Source organism: Xiphophorus couchianus, chromosome 8 (genome assembly GCF_001444195.1).
Source record: "Xiphophorus couchianus chromosome 8, X_couchianus-1.0, whole genome shotgun sequence".
Classification (NCBI taxonomy): domain Eukaryota; kingdom Metazoa; phylum Chordata; class Actinopteri; order Cyprinodontiformes; family Poeciliidae; genus Xiphophorus; species Xiphophorus couchianus.
In genome coordinates, this window is record NC_040235.1 from 9,052,566 (window position 1) to 9,069,522 (window position 16,957).

At 36.4% G+C, this 16,957-nt stretch overlaps 1 long non-coding RNA gene across 2 annotated transcripts in view; it reads left to right on the forward strand.

The window, feature by feature from the left end:
* The window catches only part of LOC114149049 (uncharacterized), a 31,357-nt gene extending 16,852 nt beyond the window's left edge, over positions 1–14,505 (forward strand). Inside the window, exons 5-6 of one of the 2 annotated variants that reach the window (XR_003596420.1) lie at positions 10,095–11,687; positions 14,496–14,505. This is a non-coding gene — a long non-coding RNA (uncharacterized LOC114149049). Of the gene's footprint in view, positions 1–2,239; positions 2,515–10,094; positions 11,688–14,495 lie in introns of those variants that run through there. The other variant, XR_003596421.1, reaches the window with a different exon arrangement.
* The last annotated feature ends 2,452 nt before the right edge of the window (positions 14,506–16,957 follow it).

Below are 16,957 nucleotides of genomic sequence, written 5' to 3' on the forward strand. Positions count from 1 at the left end.
ATGCTCAATGATTTATTGGGGTATTGTGAATGGCACTAATGAATCTAGCAATAAATTCTGTAATCTACCACATGTTTTCACTGAGAAACAGATTTTTTAAAATCTCCCTCTGGAAGTTGCAACCATAAAAGAGTCAATGGGTTTTATAATGCATGTTATTTCCTTCTGAAGTTGTTACTCTATTCAGGCAATGATATCAAGCCAAATCTCATTGTTTACCAAGCGCAAGTCAAAAAAAAAAAGGATTTTTTAAATGCTGTCCTCAGTAGACATTCTGTCATCATCAACACAAATTAATAACGTTTTTTTTTTCTTGTCCCCCCACTCCGGAAGTTCCTAAATTTTGGCATGAAGACATATTATAATTTCAAACTTTTCAGGTTTCAAATGCACAAAAAAAGTCATCACACCTTTTCCATATTTAAAGTCATTTTTATTAGGTGTCATAGAAAGTGTTTGAGTGACTAGAGTTTTCTCTCAGTAAGAAGTTCAGCGTAAGACTGTTCTCCTTCTAACTCACTTTTCAAATAATAGTGCTAATCAGCAAACTAAAACAAGGCTGACAAGAATGGAAGACAAATTTGGCTATTTGGACATTTTTCCATGTAGGAGAAAACTGAAGGAGCGCCATCCATTTATGTGGGTGTTTATGTTTTTGCAAGAACTAACTATGAATCAAAATTATAGATACCAATCAAGCTTCTCCTGGCCAGTTTGGCAAATGTATTCTTATATACTGCTCAAAAAAATAAAGGGAACACTTTAAGTGTGAAACACCTGTTTAAGTGTTCCCTTTATTTTTTTGAGCAGTGTATTTAGCTCTTTATTCTAAGACCTAAGGAGAAAAAACTGCTCTGCAGATTCTATGATTATGTTAGAGATTTTAAAAAAATCCAACAAATATGGAGGCCATTACAAGATTATTCCCAATTATGTACCATGCCTTTTTCTCAAACCTTTATTTTTTTTAAATAAATAAAGTGTCCTTAATCTCATGCTGTTGATTGATTTGTGCATAGACAAGAATAGTGGAATTGGAAAAATCTCATTCTGTCTGTGGACTATTGTTGGTTAGTGCATATTTAATCAAAAAAACCCCCCAAAAAACAATGATTATTGGGATAATCCAGTATTCTTTAGTAATAATTTGTCTCTGTTGGCTTAGAAGAAAACAATCCTATAATTTTATGTATTTTTGTTAGTTATTTTGCAAAAATGTTTTTGCATATGGTTGTACTGTGACGAGCAGATACCACCCTATACCGTTCAGTTCCATGCACAGTGTTTTTGAAAAACTGCTGACAGTCACACTTTACCAGCATAATGTTGTCAGGTAAAAAATTTTAACTTTGACATTTTGACCAACCTACTTCTTCTCTAACCTCACAAATATACTGCCATTTTACAAATATTCTTGAAAACACAAAAAATTGGTTTGTTGACAATCTGCATAGACATCTTTTTTTTCAATCATACATAAGAGCCATGGTCATTTTGAGCATGTTTTGACACCTTGATGCAAAACTGTTTCCCCCGACTTTTATTTTGTGTTGTAGAAAAACATAGCACTGACTCATATTATTACAAAAGAAAAGAAGCATTTCAGTTAACACTGCTGCTTTAGGTTGGAAGACGTTGAAAACCAAACTACAAGAGAAAGTTAAGTAGAAAGAAGAAGTGAGGAGTGGAAAACTGGAAAAAGAAATGGAAGTTGAGGGAGATATGGAGCCTGGAGCTGCATAGGTCACAGCTGCTGCTGTTTTGGTTACAGCTTTTGAAAAAGACAGTGATGTGTCTGATGGTAATAAATCTGATGATGTAGTATCATATAAGAGCTGTAATGAAAAGGACCTTGGGGCCAACAGTACCTACTATTAAACAAGTGTAAATTGGTTCTATGCAAGTACATTCTTTGCTTTTAAAAACTGTCCAGCCTGAGACACTCCCATGTTTGCCAGTTTGAGTTTATCATTTCTTTTTTTGCAAACCCTCCTATTTGTGTGACTAATAATGTAGGATATACGCTTTCATAGTTCAAAATATATTGTACATATTGGTGCCACATCAGATCATCAGTCTGGGATAAGTGAGACATTTCCAACTACAGTTTCTACTATATGAAAGACATATCAAGTTTAAATTGTGTAAACATTACGTTTTTTATTTATTTTTTGTGTGTCTTTCTAAATCTTTTAGGACATTTAATCTAACAGTTGTTAAAATTGATCTTTTGTCCTAGTTTCTCCATGGTTCAAAGGCAACTCCATTAATGTTGAAAAGTGAAAGGTTTCACTCCACATCTACTGATTTTTTTCCCCCAAGACTGTGACTGGAAAAGGGCAGTATTTTTTTTTTTTTTTTTACACACAAAGACTTGACCTTTTGTGCTCCCAGCCAGTCTTCCCTATGAGTCTTCTATTACCTCAGCAAGAGATTACCTGAGTTTCAAACTCGAAAGATAAATATTTCCACAGTTATCGCAATCACTCTGTACAGAAAGACAGCAACCTGGCCTGTATGATATGGTTCTTTCCAAACCATTTAAGTTAGATAAGCTGGTGTTGCGTTGTCACGTTAACAGAAAGACACAGGAAAGCATATCATCTGTCATGTGCAACATGAGCCCCAAAAGAGCATATGGTGACATTCAAGTACAAAAGCCCTTTAGGTGAGTAAACAACAGAGCAGACCTTCACAAAGGACACATTTTTCTGTGTTTTGTCATTTAATTAAAAATAGTTTTCTCCAGCAACACCTTCTTTTGACCACTTCACTAACAATAACTGTGAGTATGTTTTGTCTCTAATAAGATAAAAAAGATAATAATCTTCATATAACATTCTGTATAAGATCCTAGTTTCCTTAGCCGTGTTGCCATAAATAAACATTTTTGTCAAAGTTGTATGTTTGTTAAAGCTAACATTAATGTTCACTTTCTGTAACAGATACAGATTGCTGTGTAGTGTCATCCAAAACATTTTGCTCAGGACACTTTTATATCATAATTTTGATAACAGAATATGATTGATTACATCAATTATGACAGATTGTGACCCCTAATCAAATCTAACAATAAATGAGCATCTTTCTGTTGGGAGATGTTATTGGTTTGCCATGATCCTTTATGATAGGAAAGTACAAATATGTTTGTAGTTTTTTCTTTTGTTATTTAATTTTTTTTAATGGGGGCATATAACTACCTTTGTAGGTATAACTGCGATATGAACAGTGTGAAATCTCATCTGAAGACTTCTCTTTCATACTTAAATATTTGTGTATAGAAAGCAAAAATGTAAAACTATGGAAAGATGAATGGGAAGAATGACTAGAACAAATTTTCAACTATTTAAAAACACTCATCACTAGAGCAAATATATTTCATGATTGGCAACATAAAAACATTTTCTGAAATTTAGTAGCAAAACAATAGTCAAAGTAACATACAAAGTCTCTACCAATACATTTTGAAAAAATAAATGAGAAATTGTCTGAAAAATACAAAGTTTGTTTAGTTAGACAAAAAAGACTAGCTCAAAATCTCCATAATGTAAATATGATGGATTACATAGGCTGGAAATCCTAACTTTTCAATGGAAACACAAAACTCAACTCCTGGCTAGGATACTAAACCATTCCATGAGAAGTGGCTTGGAAAAATGTGCTTACAAAATTGCGAATGTGCAACTTGATCAGCACCCAAAGTCTTACCCCACGAGTCTCAACAAACACACATGGTGCATTTACTTCCTTTAGTTCCAGAAAATATAACACAATCCACATTATCAAAAAGAGGGGACTTGAAGAGATCATCCATCACACCAGTACTGTGAATCCATTTCAATTCATTTTTAAAGAAGAAATAATAAAAATATTACATAATGCACAGTATAATCCCAGTGAGTATGACTGCAAAGTGCGTGTGATAAGGCTATTATTCAGTAGATTAAGATCAACAGTTTGGCATGTGCCAACAAGCTAAACTGGATCAAGACATTTATTCAATGCAAATAATATTGAAAAAATAAATTAATAGGGAAATTATACCCTTCAAAGGGCTTAAGTATAAAAAGCTCTTCAAACAATGTCAGGAAATTGCACTGAACTTCAAAATGTCACTATATGTGGCAAGGCCACAATGCATTGTGCTTAGTTCCCCCCGCCTCCCGTTTATTCTTCTCAGAGGACTGTTATTATGAAAAGCGAATGGTTCATTACTGAATGCCTGCTGTGTTTTGTGCTGTTAGAGTTCTGTTGGTACATCTAAGGTGGGCTGTTTTTGTTAACCCTTACCTGTACAATAAACAGGTCACCACTCTTGGGAAGTGATTATGCTCTAGCTCAGTTAATGGTCCTTGCTGACAGCATTTAATGAAAATTAATGGCCAGCTTTAGGATACCATGCAAACAAGTAGGACAGCATTTGTATTTCTCTGGCTCGAAGATGCTTTTTATTTTAAAGATAAAGCCACATAAAACAAATAAATAAATGAACCAATACTGCAGATTAACTCAACAAAATGAAATCAAAGATACATTTCTTTCTAATTACAGTAATTAAAGAAGTCTCACGCTTGCCAAGCATCTGATAAATGAGACAGCCAAAGTTTTTCCTTCCTCATACTTGGTTGGACCAGAAACAGAAGATCTTATTCTATGCTGCGAGAATACTATTAATGAGTATTAATCGAGCCATACAACACGGAGTGAATCATTGATATTCTGACTTAAAATTGTAAATCACATCTAGGAGATGCAATCCCAGAACTATATGATCAGTTGTGTGCATGAACTATACTAACAGAGAAAAGTATGTACGATGTTTTCATTTTGTCAAATGGATTTATTTATTTTTTTTATTAAAGCCAAAACATTTTCATACTGCTGCTAAAATACTTGCTGTTACAGTTGTAGGAAAACAGACTACTTTTGCAGAGGTTTTTATACATTTTTCCTGGCAATTTTTGGACTTACTTTTTTGACATTTGATTGCAAAAGTTGTAAAATATTTGTACAGAAGATCTTTTTGTTTCACAAATATTGCAATTAAAATCATTATGTCACTGAATGGATCGGAAGTAGAAGTTTGGTGAAGGACTGGTCCACTGAACTTAGATCAGTCCAGTTTCACAATGGATTCTTTGAGACGCCTCAAATCAGGATGGCTCCTTACAAATATTATTTATAACCTTTGATACCTTTATTCTGTTTGAAAAGATTTTAAAACTGTAGCTTATGAATAATTTGCCTTGCATATGAACTACCGAGGATATTGATCTGTTAAGGAAGATCAAAAGCGGTCAAAGAACCAAGAAAGCAGTGAAATGGGTCTTTTTGTTGAATAATTGAAACTGATAAATCTGTGATGCAGCATATCAAAGCTTAAGGATGTGACTTTAAATAAAGATAACTGAAAAAGCACTTTACGTATAGATTTTTTTATTTGGATTTTCATTTTTTAGACTATGAAACAGTCAAGAACGTTTGGAACACAAACCTTATTATATTCTGGGGTCATTTTTAATACAGTTTTCCTGAGGGAAAATCTCAAAGTGATTAATAAAATTTTTATCTATCTAAAACAACCACAATGTCAAAAAAAATATTTGTGGTCAATTCAGAGAAGATTTTATAAAGTCTTGATACTGTTTTCACTTTTGAAAAGCATTATTTCTAAAAGTAATTTATTTACATAAAGTCCAAATTTAGCAACTAATGCATGATGAAAAAGTTATTTGTCAGCCAGATTAACCTCTGTACAAGGGCAATGAAAAGACATTGTCTGATTTTTTTTTAATGCAAATGTGAATGTGGTAATATATCTAGCTAAACATGCAGTTAAGTTCTTGGTGACATTTTGAATACTGGAGTACATTTATGAAGGCAAAAACCTGCTTTGAAACTGTACGTGTTTCCACGGAGTAGTTCAAAACAGGAACTACTGCCTATTGCTGCATGTAAGCTATTGACCAATAGTAACTGCACAGAACTGCACTTCAAAACTCCAATCTATGAATTTCATTATTCATACACTTATCCCTTCATCATATCTGAAATTTAACTTTACCACACAATTCCTGAATGTTAAACATAATTTGTTCTGTCCAAGAAAATAATATCACCATGGTTTGTTTGAATACAGATTTGTTTCTGTGTGTTAGATCCTTCCCTGCGTATATTTTTTAATCGACAACTTAATCATCATCTTCAGTCTTTTCTATTTTTCTGCTTTGGGAATATACTCTCCCTAGTACCAGCTTGAGTGAGGCCATAGCCAAGTTGCATTTTTAACAATGTGGTGCTCTGTTAATTACGATTGATTTTTTTGTGTAGTGCATTTAAAGCATTGCATAAATTGTTAACCAGTCTGCAAATCATGCATAATATTATATATTCCCCGAGGTGTTCCTGCTGCACAGAATTAAAGGGGCTTTGGTGAATGTGCAGAATTTGTAAATATTTAGACAAGGATAATAAAAGTACAGAAAGAAATATCTCATTCAGCAGCTTGATCACGTTTTCACAGCATGCTTTAGGATTCAGTATGAAGATATATCAGATCACAAATAGCAGTGAGATGTGTCATAGAAGTCATTTTAATGTGTTCACTGTAGAAACAGACTAATAATACATAATATGATCAGTCAATTTATCATAAATTATTCATCTATTATCTGGCTTCTTATGCTAGAATCTGTCTTAAACTATCCCTGAGTTCATGTGAGGAAACAACAATCCATATCTCCTGACCTTGCATTGTAGGGATGGCTGCTCTGCATTGTTAAATAATCGGAAGCATGGTGACTTGTCCTACAAGACTCTCCAACAAGGATACTTCAGGCTTGTCAGTCGCTGCCTTACTAATCAGAATCCTCTCCTTTATATCGTCTTCCTCTGTGGATCAGCACTGATTAATACAACCCCTTAGAATGCTCTGGTTAAACAGTTACAGCAAAATCTATCTCATGAAAAATTGCTGCATGTTTCTGAGGTAAAACACATCCCTTTGTACCAGGTCTGTTTGCATTCTATTCCCAGTCATCATATTAGCAGTCAATGCTTGCACTGAGCATTGAAAACCATCACAAGCCATAGGTCTTGTTTTTGCTGATGCAGCCTGGCTGTCAGAATCATCAGTGTGCGCACACAAACAGTGGTCCTTCCGGAGGCACGGAAATGCGTACAGAGAAAACACACCACATGCGCATATAGAAGAAGGCAGGAAAGAGTCTCCCTATGTTCCTCTTTCTCTCTGCTGCTCTTTCTTTCTTTTCTCTGACTGTTTATCTTTCTCTGCTTCTCCCACTCCACAATACCTCATGCAATTCAGAGATTATCCTGTTTTCCTCCTCTTCCAAATGCTCCAAGCCCCACCAAGCTGGGATTTGTGTCACTCCAAACCTTTTTAGCCGCGTTCCAGCTGTGCAAATAGCAACGATAACTTTTACTGCATATCACAATACATTTGGGAAGAGTTTGATAAGTTAGATGTTAAATTAATAAATAGTACCACCACTGAACAAAATTTGCAGTGGAGTTACAGGGAGTTACATGGTTCTTGCAACAGAAGCAACGCATATTTCTGCCAATATATGACTTTAATTTGACTGACCTGGATCAGTTCTATGCGTTCTTTTTTTGTCTTTTTCTTTTAGTTCTAGTGCTGATATATTATCCTCAGCATTTATGTCTCTCTATATTACCACTCTTCTTTTGCTCCAACTCAACAAAGTCCCAAAGGAATCATGTGTACATGTTACCCCCTACATATTTATGAACCACATATTTCAATTACTCGCAAATGGATATGCCCAAATCCTATAGATGGAGATGAACACAGAGCACTGAGATTTTAAAGCTATCAAGGACTGATGATTAAAACTGATAAACTCCTCAGCTGCTCCTCTCTGTCCGACCTAACATACCTGTTTGTATCAAGCCTACACTGTCAATAGCTCAAACTGTGATTTGATCTCTGCCTCTAGGTCCTGTGATAATTACACTGCTGGAACATCAATAAGGATTTATTGGGCTTTGCTCCACGGTGCACAAAAGCGCTCCCCCTTAATCTTTGTGAGGCGAGAGCCTTTGACTTGTTAGCAACACGTGCAAAGCTCCAACGTTCCTTTATCCTCAGCTAATCATTAGTGGAAATTAACATGAACTGGGGCGAAGCGAGAGTGTGAGTTCTGTGTGAAGAAAAAATGTGAATGGAAGCGCATGTTCGGTCTCCAGAAGAAATGAACGTCATCTGACCGTGAGGGGTGAGAGGGAGAAACGTTTTGTAAACCAAATATTTACGGTGCAAAAGCTGCGGCGTAGGTGGGAGAGAAATACCCCTGCAGTATTGTTGGTATACATAGTGTTGTTTTTACTCTCGAACATAAAGCATAATGGACTTGCATGATTCTTAAAGTCAGTATGTTAAACTCATTGTTTAGAGAAATGCTTTTCAGTTTTCAGTGGAAAAACCGAGAGTTTTATATCAAAGCTCTTTGAAGAGATTTAATCCGGTGCCCTGGAGTCGCTACAGATGGAGCCCAGTTTTGCCTCCCCTGACGTCAGCTACTGCTTAGTAGATAAAATCTTGTGCTGCTCACTGAAGGAACTTAAGAGTTATGTTGCAAGCAAGGAACTTTTTGTCCTCCAAATACAGTGCAGAGATTCTATGACGCAAACAAGCTATATAGGAGATAAACAGGTACCTAACCAGGCGGTAGCATTCAAACTGTATTGTTTTTCTCCTTGTTGTTTTTACATTATTTTCTAGCATTTTAAAAAATATTTATTTATGAAGTAAACATAATTTGCACTTCACAGCTTTTATATGAGAATAATTTTACAGATTGGTATTATTGGTACTTTGTGTATTACTCATCTGTTACCAATTCAGAGTATTATCAAGTTCTTAAGTTTGTCTTAAACCCTTCTCACTGTTGAGGCTGCTCGTCATTTTTAATGTGGCTGATATGCCTTTCGCTCCAGCTGGGTACTGCTTGGGACTTTTTTCTCTCCAAGTCGAACTTGGAGAGGAAAAAAAAAGTTGTTCCACATTTTAATGCATTTCCAAACTTCCACTTGTTTTTCTTTTCTCTTTTTTTAATTCCATTGAGCAGATAATATTGCTGTACACTGCTGTGGCTATAGTTACAGATTTTTGGCATTAGTGTCCTCTATTGACAGATACCAGACAGGAAATTAATAGAAAGGGAAGGGGGAAGTGATGCAGCAAAGGTCTCAAGGTCGGGAATAGAAACCAGGATGACTAGGGACTATAGTGTGTGCATAAGGGGCTACACCACGCAACACCCCTGTGGCCGTATTTGATCTACGTCTTCTGAAATAAGAATTTTTATGGTTACGTTTTTACAATTTTGAAATCTGAATTGCTTTTTATTTGCCTCTTATCCTGAAACACTCATCCTAGACAAATCTCAGGTGAATATTTTTAGCATGAATTTTTTTTTGTTTTAGATAAAAAATGCACAAAAATTAATAAAAAAATAAATATATAGCATGATTAAATTGCCTACATTTAAATGGAAAACAGTCACTGGGGTGGGATGTGGTGTGGTGGGAAGGCAAGTAGCCGTTTGCTGTTCTTAATGTAGCCATCCAGGGTTCGAATCCCTCAGGATATTTTTTTTGTATCATGTCCTTTTCATTTCTCTCTCTGCCTTTTTGACTGTCTGAATACTGTCATTAAAGGTCAGTCGTGCTGCAACAAAAGACAATTACTCAAACTGCCGCTTAATCAATACAGTTACTGCAGGTGTTTCCAGACCGTGAATGTTGGGCACCAAATAGCTGAATTTGTCTTTCCTATTAATGTGGGAAAAGTGCAGTAACAGGTGGGAGACAGACAGTAGTGCATGAATTTATGCTCCATGCAGCAAGAGAACACTTAGGCCCTTTTGGCATATTTTTGAAAAGAACTTTCCAGGTACGTCATTCCTATGGCTTAAAGAAAGTTTTAAAACCTTGCAATAGCTAATTAAATGTAACTGGCTTATGACAAGTTTGTTTTTGGTCAGTATATGTTTTTATATTTGACGATTTAAACTGCTGCTTCTTCATGTCTTTTCATCTATTTCCAGTCTATCCAGATTGAGGTCTTCTGAATCAGAATGTGGTGCCCTCGGTTTTCCAGTGTCAACCCCTCAGTTTGAGCAAGGTGACTCCCACAGCATGTAATTAAACAGAAAACGGCCTCACTAAACACATTGCTGACCTGCTGAGTGGCTACACGCACTGGCATCTGCGTTTGTCCCCACGACCGGGTTCCTTTTTGTTCATTTTTCAAGGAACTCGCCACCCTGTCAAGGAAGCCAGCAACAAACAAGAAAATGCTGTTTTTTGACATCAAACTGGTCACAAGTTAGGAACTGTGCATGATCCAATCTTGCAAACAAAAAGTTTGTAATATATCAAACAGCCTCATTATACACCTGCCAGAACACTGAGGTGCCAGTTATCAGACAGCACCAAAGAGCATGCTTTGAAGATGAGGTTTTAGTATTATTTGGAGAGAAACGTAAGGAAATCCCGCTAAATGTCAAAGACAACTAATCTGAAAAAGGAGATTATGTTCTTTCAATTTTATCATCTTATCTTTTAGCATCTAAATGTGGCTTATAGAAGAACTGGAACTGCAGTGCCTTGCACTGATAAAAATGATCTAGATCAAAATTTTAAAGTGTAATGTGCATTTGTATACTGATCCAATGCTTCACCTATTTTGCCTTATGCAATTCAATTCAGTTTGTGTTTTACCAATTCACAACAAATTTAACCTCAACCCACTGTACAATAAAACAATCTAAGTTAGACATGTAGATATAGACAAATTAAAATGTAAAAATCAATCCATATAATTAAGCAACACACTCAATCTTAGTTTTATTTATCAAATTGTTTATAAAGTTTACTTACTAAGGAACCACAGCCGATTGCATTAAGCCACTGACTTTGGAGCAATCACTTTTCCTCGAGCAATCAGTCTTCCTGAACCAGCATGTTGCAACATTGGACAGTTGATTGCATTGAGTCGCTTGAGACCATAAGACCTGGAATGTTTTTATTTTTTTTTCTGTGGATCTTTCATTTATCACGTTATTGTGAATATTTGCTCCGAAGAGGTTCTTGAGATGGTGAGTAGATAAGTCCCCCTACTCTCTGACTGATAGCTAGTTCATCAGCTGAGTAAGTGGGAGATGCTCCCGTTGTGAAAATAGCACTTGTGACTTTTAGCATTTAACCCCTTAACTGGCGGTATCCCATCTATGGGACAAATCTAGTTTATTTGAATACTATGCCTTTTTCGCTGCCAGTTAAGGGGTTAAAACAATTTTCGCTCATTTTTTAACACAGTGATTACCCTTTGTGATCTATGTAGAGTCTCTATACAAAGTCCACAGAAAGGTGCAACAATAAATTTTGAAAAGATTTACATTGTGATCACTAATTATGATTACTGCTTTACATCATGTTATAGGGTTATTCCCTTGTCAAAAACATACCTGACACTTTACCTTACAGAGCATCCCTCCCCTGCCACTCCGCCACTCAGCTCCTTCAGACTAGCCAGCAGCATTTAGCCAACATCTGGTGGAACTGCGCATCTGCTGGGCTCATTGTATGAGCTACTACTCAATGCAACGCTGGTAAAAACGTTGTTAAAGAGTTAATATGTTGTGAAGACTTGCTGAAGGTGGAGTTACAGAAAGAGCAGGAGATACTAAAGAGACAGAGGCCCCAAAGCATTAAATTACAAAGTAAACTTTCCTTTAAGTCATATTTGATATTTATAGAATATCAACTGAAATTAACATAGTTACTTGACTGTGCTATAAAATGGCAGTATGTGCCTGGAAAACACACAATGTAGCTCAATTATAATTATAATTACAATTCCCTCCCCAGAAGCTATTTTTGCTTCAAATTTCTAGCGTTATAGCTGCAGGTCTTTTGGGTTTGCTTCTACCAGCTTGCCTCATCTAGACTCTAAATTTATTTGCTCACTTTTCTCCTTCTCAAGATAGCTCCTGCTCAGTCAATCTCAACTGAACATACATCTGTACTTAGTGTGATTCTAACATATGAATCGAATCACTATAAAGGCTCGGCAACAAAATACATTAAAATCTGTTATCGTATTAACAGTATTGTGTTGTTTTTATCATGTACAACACTGAACCATCTTGTATCTGAGATGTACACATGAACATGACTTATGGCAAATTGGGAAAAAAGTTCAAGGGGTAGGAACACTTCTACAAGGCACTGCAAATACACACTTCACAGTTTCATGAAGCACACAAGTTTGAGTTTGAAACAGGGATGCATTCTGTATTCCCATAACAGACATCCTGCAGGGTAATCGTTTTCTTCCGCCTGTGTTTTGCCAACTTGAGCTGCAGGTATCATCAATACAGCCTAAAAATGATTTTAACAAGGCTCTTCAGCTCATGCCCTACAAGTTCACAGTTTGATGCTTTAAATCGTACTTTTATTTACAGAGAGGAAGGTAGGCAGAGTGAAACAGCAAGTGATAAAGCTGTTTAGTGAGATTTGACATGTTTTGCATTCATTGACAGTGATTTAACCTCTGCCAAAATGTTCTTTGAAGTCGAGCAAGAAATCGGAGGTGCTGAACATGTCACATGCTACGAGCTGAACAGAGCCAATCTGAACCCAACAAAAAGCCTGACTGCATGAGCTCAAAATCAAAACACTTTCTCACTGAGCTACAAGTAATGAAACCTTATATTTGTGTGGGTTTGAAAATGATTCTGTGCATTGGTGTTTAACCACAGTCACCCGCATGAAATAGCCTGAGACCATCTGCGATTTATGATTCGCTCCCAGCCTCTGGCAAGCCAGGCTGAATAATTTACATTGTGCTGAGGCCTACGTGCCCAGAATGTCTGATACCAAAAATAGAGAAAGAAGGAGAGAGAATGGGATGGGGGCGGTGGTGGTGGTGGGAGCTAATACACATTCAAACGAGACACCACTATGGTTGGAATATGGCACAAAGTGGACATGTTGAGGGAAATAGAGCAGGTGGCATGCTGTGTGATTGCCCTAACCTGCTGAGTCATATAGAAGTCCTCCTGTGAGCCTTACTAATCAATGAGGCTCTGCTGTGTCACCAAGACATGACAAACACAACATGCAGGGCACTTTCCTCTTCCTTTCTCCTACCAGAAAGTGATCTTTTGCACTCACTCTGCAATCAGCTGGTGATAGGGATTGATTTCTTTCCTTGCCGTTGTTAAATTGCATTCATTCAGCTTTGATCAAAGCCGAAAATAAAAATATCAATGAACAACTGAAAAGAAGGAAGGATTTGACAGGAAATAAGCTTTGGGGAAAAAAAAGAAAACAGAAGGAAAATGCTGTATTATAGAGTTTCTAGGTGTGCAGTACGGGTCATATTTACTGGCAGCTTTAACAGATATGTTAAAGCTGGAAACAGAAACCAATGCATTACTAATTAAATGTTACTATGTCTTTTCTTAAGCATTTCTTATTTTGTAATATTGTTGGATAAAAAAAAAATCTATGTGACAGTAAAGAGAAGAAAAATAACGTTAAATTTATTTCAAGACTTTGATGCCAATGCTGATAAAATGTGGCTGACACTGTGTCTGTGTGTGTACTAATTTACTCAAAGGCTTGTTTTCCCTGCTACATCTTCTGGCAATGCTGTTAGATGGTTTTGACTCTTTCACAGGTGAATGCACTTTAACAAATGTGCAGACCCACAACTCTCAGTTCTCCCAACGGGCCGCAAAAAAACTGCAAGATGAAGGAGAAACATAACACATGATAATAGCCACTTTTTAAACAGTTGCATGCGCCCATTTAAAAAAAGGTCAAAAGCAAAAAAGAGTCATTAACATTGCTAGAATTACAGAAAATAATGAGATACAAATAATGGCTGCAACAAGGAAAGCTATTTGGCTCTATCATAAAATTTGTCCTTGAGGATGCTTTCCCAGTGTCTTTGAACACAAAAGTAAGCAGGCAAACAGAGATTGCATTGTGTGATAATCTTCAACTGTGCCAATCAAGTGGCTTAATCACATTGGGGTTTTTAATGAAAGTGGAAGACCAAAGGCAGCAAAAAGTTGTACGGAGCCAGATAAGAAACTCCAGTGGCCTATAATTGCACCTCATTGATCTGCAGAGTTTAAAGATCTTTATCATCTCACATTATGTAAATTCTTCCCTCTCACAATAGGATTAGTAGACTCTCTTCTGTCTTTGCTTTTGACCCTAAGTGTTTATAAAAGGTTCTTGTTATACTGTACAGTCTGAACACAACGTTTATTCCAATAAATATTTTTATCTATTGGAATATCAGCAAAAAAAAAAAAAAATCTATTTGCTTTTGCAATTTGCTTTCATTGTTCGAATTTTTGTCAGACATTGTGAACTAAACAAGACTCTGATCCTACCCATGTTCTGCCCATGTGAGCTTATGTCCACAGAGAACCCATGGGCAGATGACAGATGGCATGGCACCGCCATTCACAGATGCCCACCTCTTATGTCTCATGTCTTTGCCAAGACAAAACACATGAAGCAGGCCTGGGATCAAGTAGTTTGTGAGGAGAAAATCAAACGAGAAACACTTGACACAGTAATACACCACATAACGATTCAGTGAAGATTCTCATCAAAGTTCTAAATATTATGTGTAGGAATGTTTTAAGAGTTTAGAACCACAAATGACTCATACCTATGTATCTTATTATTTTAATTCATTAAATGTAACGCATCTTCCTATATGTATTTTTTTTTTCAGTTCAATGCAATTTACTGTATTTAAATTTAAAGACACATGATCGGAATTACTTCAGCCACGTCCAGTTTATCCATCAGTTATATTATTATGTATCATTTCTTTATTTACATTTAATAGGTCACACTGTGCTTGCAAGAGGTGTCACGCTACAGTGCAAGGGAAGACCATTCCTTTAAGGAAGAGACTAACAGGAACACAGAGAACAGACCGGCCATCTGTTATGGCTGGCTGGGGGGTTGAAAACAAAACATAGTTATGCAATATAATAAGGATGCCCCTGGATGGTGGTATAGGTATGGTAGGGGAAATAAATAGTTGTAAGAAATAAAAAAGAAAAACCCTACAAAGTTGATGAAAAAAAAACATGTAAAATGAGAAAACACAGCACACTGTGAGTCACTTGAACTAGCAATCCCTTTAAGAATGGGCACCTTCGGGCAATTTAAAGTAGCTGATTAACCTGAAATACATGTTTTTGGCTGGTGACAGGAAGCAGGAGTTACAGGAGAACCTACACACAGACAGACCCTGACTGTAAATCATCACCGTTTGCAGTGATGTACAAGTGCTAACGGTTGCTCTGCTGTGCAGCCCTCAGTTAAATCATGGCATACGTTTTTATTTTACATTTTTGGGTTAATACCACTGTTGTTTTGCTCAAGGTTATGATATATTTCAATCGGGCTCCAAGCAACTGGAAGCTGGTTCTACATCACAGGGGCCTGTCACCTAAAAATGCTTCCTCTATTTCTACATTTAGAACACAAAGGTAACCCTGCAGTCTGACACCAAATCACCCCGTCAGGATAGTATAGAACCATAGGGTCTTTAGGAAGTTGGTCATTAACAGTCTTAAACTGAAGAGAAATGTTATATCTAGGATTTTGCAGGTAGCTCATGAATAGAAGCTAAAACTAGAGAATTGTAATCTCTTTAACTAATTCTCAACAGAGCTCCCACTAATCCATTACTCATTATTATTATTCATTTTTAATTAAGCCATTTATTCATTATTCAGTAAGTCATTTATGCAAGACATCTGCTGCAGAAACTAAAAGAGAAAATTGAACTGACAACTACTTAGTATGTAGTCTTCCAGTCAATTCTTCTTTGCATTTTTAACTGAAAGATTATTTACAGTGCAACTACTGAAAAACTGATTTTTTTTTATCTAAAGCTGAAGCTCTGACAATCATGCTAATATCTGCTTAAGTAATATTTTTTGTTCCCTTTAAAATCATCCACACCTACTGAGTGTTTCTACCTCTTGATTTTACCACCACAAGCATAATTGGATTTTACTAGGATTGTATGTGATAAACCACCACAAAGTAGGGCAGACAAAGTCCGAATGGACAAAAATCATCATAATTTGGCATGCATTGGATTCACACTTTGTCTCCAGCAGTTTCTGTATGTCTAGAGATATTATTTTCTGTCCAAACGGTCTGCAAAACATCAGTTTTTTGGAGTCTTGCCATAGTTTTCCAATTAGATTTAGGTTTGGTCTTTGACTGAGCCTTTCAAACGCATTATATTTTCAGCTGAGCTGTCCCATTGTATCTCTTGGTGTATATTTAGGGTTGTTTTCCTGCTGGGACTTAAAACTCCACCCAAATCTCAAGTCTTTCGCAGCCTCTAACAGCTTTTCTTCTAAGACTGTTAAATATTTAGCTCCATCCATCGTCCAATCAACTCTGAGCAGCTCCACCATCCAACCTATACCATGTTTCACAGTGATGCGATTATGTTGTGCTGTTCTGCTGTATAGCATCTAATTGAATAACACTGGAGTTGTTTTTTAATGTGATTCAGACCTTATACACATACATGAACTCAAATCCAAACTCAAATCCTGAGTTTATTTAAGCCTGCCACTTTTTATGAGTGCTGCAGTTACTACAACTTTCTTGCTACAAGTGTGTTCTATTCAGCAGTTCTTGCATCTTCACTTGCCCAAATGGAAAACTGTAATCTGAGACACTGAGCAATGACGTACAGTAGATCACTGTTAAGACAAGAGCGTCTAATATGAGTCAATGAGGGCTTCTTCCTTGGCGACTGGCTTTAGGTTTTCTTACAGTAAGCCTTTCTTGATAATTATCAATTAGTTGTACAATACTTGCCCCCTGAGCATTGATTATT